The sequence below is a fragment of the Zonotrichia albicollis genome, chromosome 5 (assembly GCF_047830755.1).
Source record: "Zonotrichia albicollis isolate bZonAlb1 chromosome 5, bZonAlb1.hap1, whole genome shotgun sequence".
NCBI lineage: Eukaryota > Metazoa > Chordata > Aves > Passeriformes > Passerellidae > Zonotrichia > Zonotrichia albicollis.
The window spans coordinates 67,964,338-67,977,788 of NC_133823.1; positions in this window are offsets into that span (position 1 = coordinate 67,964,338).

Consider the following 13,451-nt stretch of genomic DNA (forward strand, 5'->3'; position numbering starts at 1 on the left):
GATAGTGAAAATTTTAGTCTTTCATGGAAGAAAATTCTTGTGGTTTTGATAGCCCAAAGACAACTGTGCTAGAGCTTAAATGGATCTTGAGAATAAGAATAGCAATAGCTGCGTGCCCGCAGTTGGAATATTTTCATTATTTTTCACTACCCACAGGTAAAGTGCATTTGAAATAAACCACCTTGAGATTTCAACAGAAAAATACCATTTGTTGTCTCTGGGTCTTCTGCAAATCTGCTGGTATCAAGCTTAGGAGACATGCTGTGCTGACATTCCTTACCCTCTGTCTCATACCATTATTGACTTAAAAGAATTTCTCTGGCAAAATAAACTGTAATTGCAACTGTTCAGTGCCCACCTGAGAAAATTACTTTTACTATTAAAACTGAATGGCTCAAAAAGGTTCAGCACATTCCTTTTCTACCATGTATCTGAAGAAGACCTACAAAGTAAGAGAACAGGCAGGAATAGCATCTCATAGTACATTTATATTTAAACCTATCTTTTTTTTTTCCCTTTAAATCTATTAATCTCCTCTGTTCTTCTGTACTTTCTTTGTATCTCTCTCCTTTCTCTTCTTCACTGCTGTTGTGTGACTTTCAGATTCTTTTAATACCAGTTTAACATCAATGAGTCAGAATTCATTTTTATTTCCTTAATAAAGACCTTGTTTTTAAGTGTTCTCAGCATTACAAAGTAGAGTCACATTTTCGCAGATGCTGAGATTCTTCAGCTTTCCGTGCCCTGGTTTTGAAAATATTTTAAATGCCTATGTGGTTTGCCTTGGAGTGTAAATCTGTCCCTCAAAGGAGGATCTTAAAATTGAGTATTCCCATTAGTGGCTTTTTCAAGGCCAGCTTTAATGAAGATGTTCCTTTCACAGAGATTTTTTAAAAAGTGCCACAGAAATAAGAAAGCTTTCTTCTAATAGTGTAAAAAAAAAAAAAAAAAAAAAAAAATCTAGAAAGTAGCCATGAACTGAAAGATTTTTATTGCTTCCCCCACCACCACCTCCCTTGCTCTAAGAAATGCAGCTATTCCCTGAGAAACTTTGTAGTTGGAGGCCCATTTACAGTAATAGTTTCAGCCAGTCCTAATGATCATTCAGAAAAAGCAGATGTAATAATGGTTTCCAGGAGGAGATCTGTTTGGGCTCCTAAACTTGCAGATGGATATAGTCCTTTTGGAAAAGCAGGAATCTGGTCTCCTAACATGTTGTCTGAGCATGTGGAAAAACCACACCAGCTCTAATTTGCACTGCCAAAGCAAAAGTCAGGGCAATGAGGGTGAAATAGCAGTATTTTGGGAAAGCCTGATTTCCATACCATTGTAGAAAGAGAAAATGGACACAAAGGATTCGTGTCAGTAGTGGCTGGTTTCCTTTTCCCTTTCTGAGGCAGAGAAAGATCAAAACCCCTGAGGGAGGCCAAAAGCAGATTTCAGCCCTGTTTTGACGTTTCTCATCATGGTTGGAGGAGAGAGGAAGAGCTGCAGAGATCCAGGACTGTCTTTTTGCTGTGCTTGCTCTTTGGTGTGGCATTTGCCGTCTGAGCAGGATAAAATACATGTTTTGGGGATGGTAGGGCTGTCCCAGAGCTGCATGTGCCATGATGGTGCATCTTCACTTGACCTTGCTGGGGACAGGGCAAGACACAGAATCACAGAATGTTTTGGGTTGGAAAGGACCTTCCAAAGGTCAACTATTCCAAGGCCCTGGAATGGCCAAGGACACTTTTCACTAGACTAGGATGCTCAAATCCCTATCCAATATAGCCTTGAACTCACTGACTGAGTATCAGGGACTGACAAAGGTGATACAAAAAATTCTATTATTAGAAGGTATGAAAAGGTTTGAAGGTACTTTATTATTAGAAATCTACAGTTCTTATAGAAACAATAATGGACTTAAGGCTTGATTGGCTTTTAGGAATTTTTTCTCACTTATTGGTCAAGAAGGGACAACTCCTTCTTGTAAACATCTCTGGCAAACAGAGATTGCTTGCTAGGTGCAGAGATTGAGATAATAATTGTTTTAATTCTTTCTCTGAGCTTTCTCACAGCTTCTCACAGCTTCCCAGGAAAATCCTGGGAAACCTATGTCTCTCTCTGTTCAGAGGATATGTGATTGCCACATTGAACATTCCCAGGGTAGAGCACCCACAGTTTTTCTGAGCAGCCTGTGCCAGTGTCTCACCAGCCTACTAGTGAGGAATTTCTTCCCAATATTTGACATAACTTACCCACTGACATTCCCCCTTGTTCTATCACTACATGCCCCTGTAAAAAGTCCCTCTGTGCTTCTCTTGTGGTGTCCCTCTTGTGATTCTCTTGCCTTCAGGTATCGATGGATGATCTAAGGTCTCCCCAGAACCTTCTCTTCTCTAGGCTGAACAGACTCAGCCTGTGTTCACAGCTCAGGTGTCCCATCCCTCTGACCATTTCTGTGTCCCTCCTCTGGAGCTGCTTCCACAGGTCCATGTCTTTCCTGTTCTGAGGAGCCTAGAGCTGCAAAGTGCCACCTCTCAGGCTGGCAGGTGGCTTCTGTGTCACCCCAGCCCTGGCTCCACCAGCATGTCAGCCTGGCACAAGCCACAGGATCACTGGGGCTGTGCTTTGTTGTGGGTATTTTGCTCTTTGTTGAGGCAGAAATTCTTCCAATGAAACATCTGACTGCTGAGCTGTGCGTCCCAGCTGGCAAAAGAAAGTCAACTTCTTATTACCCAGCAATGAACTGTGTTAACATCTTGTTGGGGTTGAGAAATACTCAGATAATTGTACATCCCCTGTTTTCCCTTGCTCTATTAGTTGTTGTGTCATGGCACGAAACGAGACACTCTGTCCCCTGGAGGATCTTGGGCTAGTATTTTTCACATGCATAAAAATGTGCCAGAAAATTACTCTGTCATAGTTTACATAATTCTGAGTGGGTTGGAATCTACTGCCAAAGCCTACGTGCCTTGTGCAACTTTAAGTTGCCCTAGGATGTTGGAAATGTTTTTATGGGGACTGGAAACACGACAAATGAACTGAGGGAGGACCAGAAGCCTTGTGGAAAGGCAGTGGAGTCCAGGCAGGGTGCCCAAATTGTGTCTGAAATGGAACCACATACTCGGCTTTTGAGAACTAAATCCCACCCTAGGTGCACACACAAGCAATACACTACAGACACAAGCATTATTGTAAACTTCTGTCAGTTCTGATGCAAAACAACAGAAATTAATGTTCCTTATTTTCTGATGCAAGTACCGAGGCACCGAGGGAATTTGCCACATGTAAAATCGCTACAAGACACAGTCCTCACCACAGTTTATTTCAGCAGCCCGAGCTGCTTCTCATTGCAGACTCTGAAAAGCTATTATTTCCCAAATGTATCCAAAATAAGTCTGAACATGTTTGCCTGTAATGCAACAAGGTGAGCTTAATTACAGGAAGCTTTAGAAGTGCTCAGCTCATGTGCTGCTGACACAGCAGGGGTGGGTGGGTCTGAAGGGAAGGGGAGCGGCGAGGACAATCCCTGTGCGGGAACCACCTTCAGAAAACAAAACCTGAAACTTCAAAGCAGGGGAGAAAAAAAAATAAACAACAAAACAAAAAACCCAACACAACAACCAACCCCCTGTAACACTTCCAAAATGTTATAATAAATGGAGTGAAAATAACATGCCCATTTACATTTCTTTGTTCTTATTTGCAGTTTGACTTAATGTCAGGAGATTGCCAAAGTTTCAGCATCAGCATCTGTGCTCGCCAGCTTCAACAAGATTTAGAGGAAAGAAAAGAAAGAAAAAAGCAGTTTATATTTTGTAAGTTACCTGTGCTCATGTGCAGCTTACATACAGGGGCGTTGATGTGTGCAATAGAGAATTAATTTAAGCAGAGCTGCTGCTTGAGATGTGTTTCCCAACTTGGAGACCTGGTTTTGGGGCCAAAATTGATGAATGTTTCAGTACTAATCCTTTGTATCTTGTACAACATCAAACTCCTAATTAATGTGGTAGCTTAAGAATGAAAATGTGTCCTCCCCACTAGCTTGTACCACTTTAATAGACATTTCCTATAGTATTAAATAATAATATAATATTATATACATAATACTATATTATTATATAATACTATATTATGTACTATATAATATATATACAATAACATCCTATAGTATTAAATAATATTTTTATCAGCAGAGATCAGCAAAATTCTCATGGTACAGAGCCCTTTTAATTTTGACGTATAACCAACTTCTGTAAGAGTGTTTTTACCAGGATTTCCAAATTTCTTTTAAACACAATATTTGAGGTTTAGCTTGTTTTATTAGCAAACATTTATTTTTAATACTATTTATTATGTCAAACATCCAGCTGTGTTTCAATTCATTCTTGATTTGATTAAGGGGGTCTGTTGCATTTTGTTAGTATAGAACCATTAACTAAGAACTTTTTTTAAAAGTGCTCTTTAGGTAGTCTGATCTACTAAATTCAGATAGTCTTTTTAAAAGAGCTGCATTTTATTCCTTTTGTATGATATTCCACTATAAATGAAGATGAAATCTGTTGGTCTGCAACTCCTTTTCTTAATATTTCTTCACATTGGAAAAACATCTACTCCTTTTTATTTTTAAGAATGACATTTATATTAATTTTAACTAGTGAGGACTTAACATCACCCAGTGCAAAGATATAATGAAAAAATATAATCTTGACCACCACGTCATTTTGCTTTGAATTTCAGGGTCATTTTCTTTGTTATATGAATCATCTCCATTTACACTGATAATAAAAGGCTTTCTGGTGTTCTCAGACTCAAAAATTTATGAAAATAAAAAAACATGATGCAGACACAACAACACAGTGAACAACAACAACAGTTTCACAAACTGGAACATCCTGTACCATTACTTGAGATAAAATTCCTAGTTAAAATTCAAAGTATTGCTGAAATTATTTCCTGAGGAAGTTATTTTGGTATTTTATGGTTAACTACACTTGAATAAAACCTATTCCTGTGAACAGCAATATTTTAAGTATTTTAAAATGCTCCAACTTTAAATAAATTGATGACCAGTGAGATCATCCCTAGACATTCAATAGCAACGGTGTTGCAGTAGTGTCACTGAGACAGCAATAATGATATCATCACACTAGCAAGCAAAGTGTATTCTGTATGACTCACTGATGCTTTTTTATAGAAGTCTTAGCTTCAGAAATGAGTATGTGAGATGACTGGTTTGGTGGATGAGCATAGAAAACAGACAGAAATATAAAAAAATATCCATGTAGTTTCTAATTTATTTGCTCTAAGTTTCAAGATGCTGCCTGAAATTCAGACTTGCCCCAAACTGAACAGGTAACCCAGTAATTTTTCTTGTTCAACTAAGTTTTAAGTCATGTTCATGGGCGGCACAGTTTAACTCAAGAACCTGACAACAAAGGGAACCTTGTAAAGCATTTGCTTAAAAAGGATTTATATGTTTTTAAATATGTTTATAAATGTGTTTATATGTTGTAGTAAATACTTCCCAGCTTTCATATTCTAATTACTACTTCAAACTGCTGCTTGAAAAGCAGTTGGTCATTATTACATTGAGACATGGTTTTGGTTTGTTTTCTTTCTGGTGCAATCTCTTCCAATTCTACAGGGATATATATATATATATATATACACAAACACATTATATATGCATGAAACATTTCCCTTTAATTTAGATATATATATATTATATATGTATGAAATATTTATTTTAATTTTTTGGTTACAATCCTCATGCAAATTATTGTGCTTATTGCATGACCCAGTTCACTGAACTGGAAAGAGAGGTGATTTTGTCATTTGGAGCTGCTCTTGGTTTATTACCTCACCATGCAGAGTGTGCACAAGCACTGTGTGTGGCTTTATGGAGTGGGAAAAGAGTGAACAAGACAGACTATTTGGGTGAGAGCAGAATTTGAGGAATGTACACAGACCTGTCCTCCTTTGCCCTGGGTTAATCTTGAATGCTTTCGACAGTAATGCAGAACAGGCCTGGCTGTGCAGCTCTGATTATGTGGCCCAAAACACTGCTTTTATTTATTTGAATCCCATGTATTGAATTCATCATGCAGCTCTTCTGCTACAGGGAGAGCTGACAGATAGGGTTTCCCCCCCATTTTCTCCCACAGAAACACTGAACAATAATCTTGTACTTGCCTAGGTAATAGTGTGTGATTTTTCCCAGACACTTAAGCTGCTATAAATCAAGTAAGTACATGTGTGTCAGAGGAAGACATAACCCTTTATTTATGAATGTGTTAGAAGAACTGTCAGAAAGGGATATTGATTCTGGTTTTGTACAGGGAACTAGTGAGAACAACCAATCAATGTAATATAGGGAGAACTTAACATTGGTATGAAATATTTAGGTTGTAGGGAAGTATAAAAATTAAGGAAATTTCCAATGGAAAACATCAGCATACTTTTTTATTTTTTGCTAAAGAGAAGATGAAAAGCAGAGATTGGTGATTAAAAATAAGTAAAATGAAAGAGTAGAAGAAACTGATATATTGAGAAACTAATGTATCATGAAGACTGTTACATAAAGGCCCTGTCCATTGATATATTTTGATTAGAATATTTTGACTAAGAGCACAATTCTGAGCATCTGTTTACCAAAATGTATTCTATAGTATGCAAGCCTGGACTTTGTTTTACTCAAGCACTCTTGTGGGCTTAACTGAGAGAAATTAATAAACAACTGCAAAAGTACTTAAATTGGTCATTAAATATTGTGTAAGTAAAGAGAAAATACATATTAACATATATAGGTTTAGGAAAAGAAAAACACCAAAGCCAAACACCAAGATCTCAACAATTATTAAAAAAATCATCTGCGATACTTTTTTTTTTTTCCTTGAGTTTTTTCTTACTGTACTAGTGTCCTTTTCAAGCTCAGTTTGGAGCAAGTGAGGTGTTTTGTTGGATCTAATTGTCTTTTGTTAAGAACTAATTATGTGTACTTGAAATATCTTTATGGTTGATGGCACTGAGGGAAAAAAAAATTACCCTATGATATCAATAGCCAACCAAATTAGGCTGATGGCCTACTTGTAGTCCACCTACTTGAGCATTGGAAGAGCTATCTGCCAAAAAGATGGAGTTCATTAAAGCCTTTTGATATGAATTAAAATTTGAGTCATGGAGTACTTGACAATTGTAATTTTTGTGTGTAAATTTTATAATTGATAAAATACTACAATTTAAGTGCATGTGGTGTTTGCTATTACAATTGGCTAACAATTATCTGAAGATTTTGGTGTTGAAGTAGTGGCATTTCCATATTTCTGAAATTTATGCCCTGAAAGCAAGAGTGTACAATGAAGAAATAAAGACTGTTTTTTCCTAATTTGACTGCAGAGTTCAACATTGTAAAAGAAAGTTTTTGCTTAAATAGCAAACTCATAGAATCAGAGAATGGTTTGGGTTGGAAGGAACCTCAGATTCCACCTGGCTGCCATGGGCAGGGACACCATCCAGTAGAACAGGTTGTTCAAGGTCCCATCCAGACCAGCACTGAACACTTCCAGGGGAAGTCTTCACAGGAGAAATGCCCCAGACCTTTCATCATCTTGGTGACATCCTCTGGATTTGCTCCATCAGGTCAGTGATGCTTGCTGATGTTTCTACCATCACAGAATGGGTACGTCAGGAGAGACCACAGTGGGTCATTGTTGCAGACATCTTTTCATGAAAATCCTTTCCTTAGGATTTTTCCTCCTGAGAAGCTGAGAGACCTCAGGAACGAAATGTAAACATTGATTATCTGCTGCTGTGGAATGCAACAGGTGCATCTGTGATTGGCCCATGTTGGATGTTTGTAATTAATGGCCAATCACAACCTAGCTGGCTTGGAGTGAGTCCAAAACAGAGCTTTTGTTATCATTCTTTGGGGATTCTATACTTAGCTTAGCTAGCCTTCTGTGATGAAACCTTTTACTCTATTCTTTTAGTATAGTTTTAATGTAATATATATAATAAAAATTAATCAAGCCTTGTGAAACATGGAGTCAGATCCTCGTCTCTTCCCTCATCCTCAGACCCCTGTGAACACCGTCACAGGTCACTGATCCAACCTCCCTGCTCAAACAGGGTCATCCTAAAGCACATTGTACAGGATTGCACCCAAACATTTCTGGAATATCTCCAGCGGGAATATCTCTCCAACCTCTCTGGGCAAGCTGTTCCAGTGCAGTCACCCATACAGAAAAGCAGTTCTTCCTCAGGTGGAACTCGCTGTGCATGTTTCTGCCCATTTCCTCCTGTTCCATTGCCTTGCACCACTGAGCAGAGCCTGATCCATCCTCTTGGCCTTTCAGATTCCCATAGACACTGGTGAGCCCCCTCTCAGTCACCATTTCTTAAGTCAGTCCCTGCTCCCTCAGCCTTTCCTCATAAGAGAGAGATTCCATCCCTCCATCACCTTCCATCTTTGCTGGATCCGCTGCAGGAGCTCCACGTCCCTCTTGGAGAGAGTATCCCAGAGCTGCTCCAGATGCAGCCTCACAAGGGCTGAGCTGCCTCAACCTGCTGTGCTTTTCAAATTCTCACAGGGTGATGTTAACCTGGAAGAAACAACATCAGAATTCTGTTTTGCTCTTGGACTGAACATGAATCTTGTGGCTCAGGTCTGTCACAGGCAGGAGGGAAGAGATGCCCACCATGACGTGTCCTGCTCGTACAAAGCATGGCCTTGTTTTTCATCAGGACAAATTGTTTTGCTCATGTCCTGTTTAAATGAAGCAAACACTTGATTTTAATAGGATTTATATGTGTGTTTAAGCCCTTTGAACTGAGTTTTATAAACAGTATCTGTACCCAATCTCAGATGCTTCTAGTCAGTCTGCTGTCTGCTTGTCTTCAGCATCCACTGCAACGGATAATGAATGCTATTAAAGTAAAGCTTTAGGGAAAAAAAAAAGTAAAAAAAGAAAAAAATGAATTTTTTGTCTTTTTACAACACTTCTAAAGTGCAGAAAGGGGAAATTTAAAATATATGTTGAACCAAGAGGGCTGAGTATTGATCTGAAGAGTTTTGTGACATACACTAAGGATCTGATATCTCAAATGTCTTATCAGAGTCCATGATCAAGGAAGTTCAGTTTTACTGTGAAAGATAGAGACACAAGATGTTTGCACTAATCATTTTAAGAGGGTTGGTGCAGAGAGGAGGGTAGAAAACTTCCAAAAGTTGAACTTCAGAATAAATAGCTACAGTCCAAAGGGAAACGTGAATTTCCCTGTGGCTTTTTTAGATAGGGCTACTTCTTTCAGTAATGTTCACCTGGATCAAGAGCTGGTTCAACTGAAAATTACTCGTAAGTTGTTGTTGATGTTGTTTTAACTAACCGTTGTTATAAAAACTTTTTCTTTTTTTGCTATTAAAGAAAAAAAACGCAACATTTAGCAACAAAAAATTATCATAAAGTGGATTTAGAAATTTAAAATGCAAAATCTCTGGAAATATTCAACCTTAAAGGTAAGACTTTGAAAGATAAGAGGTTTAGGCCAAATCTGGATTGTCTTTCCAATTGGAATATCCTTAGGTCTTTTTAAAAACCATGAAGCTTTCCTTCCTCTTGCCCTACACTGATGTACAAAAAAGACCATGTTGTGACTTGAAGAAAATAATTTCTGTTAAACAAGATTATTAACTGTAATGTTTCATAGTAAATGGTCTTCCTAAAGTGTTGTTCTAGCAGTGCAGTATTTGTTATGCCCTTCATTAATTTGTTAACATTAATTCTAATGACTGAATTTGTTCTTTAATTTAATAACAATATTAATGGAAGGGGGAGAGAGATGCATTTTGAAATAATTTGAATAAATCAACGTGAAAGATTATTTGAGATCTTAGGTATAGATCTAAGAAAAGAATTCTTTTTAAAAATGTATTTCTCACACTATTTTCCATTATTTTAATGGAAAATACTAAATTAATGCTAAAATAAAGCAAATGTGGTTTTGCTGCCAAAGCTGAATTTTTAATGTTTTGTATTAACATATACAAAACTGGTAAAAATACGTTAAAAGAAACATCTGCTATCATAATTCATGATTAATAGTAGCCTCTATCTTCAGTCATGAGTATTCCTCACCATGTACATAATAAAACTTGATAGAGATTGTCATTGGAAATAGGCTTGAAACTGAAATAACTTCAGAAAAGGAAAATGTCAATATCTTTCTTTGTAAACAGGATGTGATAGCCATCAAAGAGACAAAAACAGATGAAAAAGGACAATAGGTTGTGTGTAAGTTACAAGAAACATGCAAATATTAAACAAGTCAGCTACCAACATCTGAACTGTGGAGAATCTTGGATGCTTCTCTTTACATTGGATGTCTGAGCACCCACTGAGGTTTGCCCTGCGATGTCCTTGAGCAATGGTCAAGCATCCAGCCAGAACCAAACCAGTTCATCCATGTAACTCTAGGGAGCACTGCAGTGCTGGAAATCTGACAAAAGAGAACCTAAAGATGAGGTTCTGGCAGTTCAAAGTTGTTTAAGAGTCCATGAATCTTTAAACAAGAACAGCAGTCATTAAAATTAAAACATAAAGTCCTAAACTGAGTTATGACATTTTGCTACTTTGCATTTCCCTGTTCTCTTAAAATAATGTGCTGTGATGTTTATTACAATATCCTGCTTTTTTTAGTTCCTTCTTTTGCCCCACTAGCTCTATGCTAGTATTGACAGTGAGGAAGAATGGGGGATGAGAAGTGCTCAGGTGCAATTTTCAAAGGTGATGGGGAGGCTTGTTGCTTTGTTTTCCTCAAATTTATTTTCAGAGATCTTAAAGGTGGCCTTAAAAATGTTTTTGGTTTAGTAATCTGGGAAATATGCTGATACTAAACTTCAAAGTAAAATACCAGACACTATAAATGTAATTCCTAATATTTATTATACTCAGGCCCATTTGCTGTGACAAAAATTAAAGGGAAAAATTACTAAGTGCTACGGCCCACAGTTACTGAAACAATACAAATTGTAATTTTGTGAATTGATTTACCTGTTTTTCACGTCTGAATTTTGATTCTATATATGCTCTGTTTCTTTTGAATGTGGCAACTAAATAAATTCCAAATACTTTGCACAAACTCTTTCATATTCCCTTAGATCTGATGGTGGTCAGGGTGGCTCAGTGACCTATGACTGGCTTTATTTCAATCTCAGAAACATAGAGTACCATGTCCAAAGAAGACCTCTAGGATTATCTGGTCCAGCTCCTTCTCCTTCTCCTCCTCCTCTTCCTCTTCCTCTTCCTCTTCCTCCTCTTTTCCTTTTCCTTTTCCTTTTCCTTTTCCTTTTCCTTTTCCTTTTCCTTTTCCTTTTCCTTTTCCTTTTCCTCTTCCTCCTCTTTTCCTTTTCCTTTTCCTTTTCCTTTTCCTTTTCCTTTTCCTTTTCCTTTTCCTTTTCCTTTTCCTTTTCCTTTTCCTTTTCCTTTTCCTTTTCCTTTTCCTTTTCCTTTTTTCCTCCTCTCCTCTCCTCTCCTCTCCTCTCCTCTCCTCTCCTCTCCTCTCCTCTCCTCTCCTCTCCTCTCCTCTCCTCTCCTCTCCTCTCCTCTCCTCTCCTCTCCTCTCCTCTCCTCTCCTCTCCTCTCCTCTCCTCTCCTCTCCTCTCCTCTCCTCTCCTCTCCTCTCCTCTCCTCTCCTCTCCTCTCCTCTCCTCTCCTCTCCTCTCCTCTCCTCTCCTCTCCTCTCCTCTCCTCTCCTCTCCTCTCCTCTCCTCTCCTCTCCTCTCCTCTCCTCTCCTCTCCTCTCCTCTCCTCTCCTCTCCTCTCCTCTCCTCTCCTCTCCTCTCCTCTCCTCTCCTCTCCTCTCCTCTCCTCTCCTCTCCTCTCCTCTCCCCTCCCCTCCCCTCCCCTCCCCTCCCCTCCCCTCCCCTCCCCTCCCCTCCCCTCCCCTCCCCTCCCCTCCCCTCCCCTCCCCTCCCCTCCCCTCCCCTCCCCTCTCCTCTCCTCTCCTCTCCTCTCCTCTCCTCTCCTCTCCTCTCCTCTCCTCTCCTCTCCTCTCCTCTCCTCTCCTCTCCTCTCCTCTCCTCTCCTCTCCTCTCCTCTCCTCTCCTCTCCTCTCCTCTCCTCTCCTCTCCTCGTCTTTTTGCTTCTCTTTTTGCTTTTCTTTTTCTTTCCTTTGATATAACTGTTTTATTTTCCAGCATTGCACCTTACAATTTGATATTAAGGGAGTAGAGCACACACAGACTTGCTGGAAAGGTTTCTCTGGAGGAGTGGAGAGTTCCAGTGCTGCAAGGCTCTTAAGGGCTTGGTGGAGAAATGTTGTTATGTTTGTGCTGACCCTGCTAACTTGGCTTGACCCCTTTGGGCTGCTGCCTTGGACTGCTGGAACCTTGGATGGCCAATACCAGCCTTGAGGAGAGACACCCTTTTACCTCTCAAAATGTTTTCACTCCATTCACTGGAAGGAGGTTTGTGCTGTAAAACCACGAGCTTTTCTCCCAGCAGCAAGGAAGGGAAAGGCATCAGCCAGGTTCACTCTCTGTTTCAGAAGAGGAACTCAAATTATTGTCACAGACCAGTATCACTGAGGTAAAGATGAGTCTGGGGAATCCAGATAAATCTGTTCAATCCTAACTGGAATTTCAGCTCAGCCTATGGGGATATAAACTGTCAAATGCAATGGATCAGGCCTGTCACTTCTTCCATCAAAACCAAAAATAAAACACTTTTTTTTTGTTCCATTATTTAGTTTCAAACTGTTTCTCACAGTGTGAAGAAAAATCAGAAAGCAAATTTTATTATAATACATTTGAAGTGTAACTGATTGAGTAATCAATGTATTTGAGTTCTTTGTCACATAATAACAAAAAAAATCTAATGAACTTCTTAAAAATTGTATTTCTTGAAAGGATGAAAGTATGTAATTAGAAATTGATTGGTGTAGCAATGAGATTAAACTGAGGGCTTAAAATGTAATGGTTGAAAATTAGTTTTTAGGCTACCCAGTCATCACAAAATAAGAGAAAATTATACACAGTCTCAGTTTGCAACAGCAGCCCTTTGATGGCCAGGAGGGAAAGAAAACATGTAAAGTCCAATGAGTTAACAGCAATCAAAGTCCAGCACTTCCCATGAAGACTTCTGGTGAATAATAATTGTAAATATAAACAAAAGCTGTGAAATGGGCCATACCTTCCATTGCCTGTTGTATCTTCTGCTGGAGCATTATTCTCAGTTCTCTGGTCTCTCTAGGATCTCTATGCCTCAAGAATTCTGAAATAACCTCATAGATCTAGTTCTGTATTCCTGTCAATGGAAGAAATTACTAGGTTATTAAAGATATTGCCTCTTATTTTGCATGTTTAGGGGAAAAATTGCTAATATTTAAGTGATATATGATTTTTATTACCAGTTTTGATTGCAGTTTCTTAAATGAGAGACCTTTCTTAAGATTTTTTTAAGAGAGAT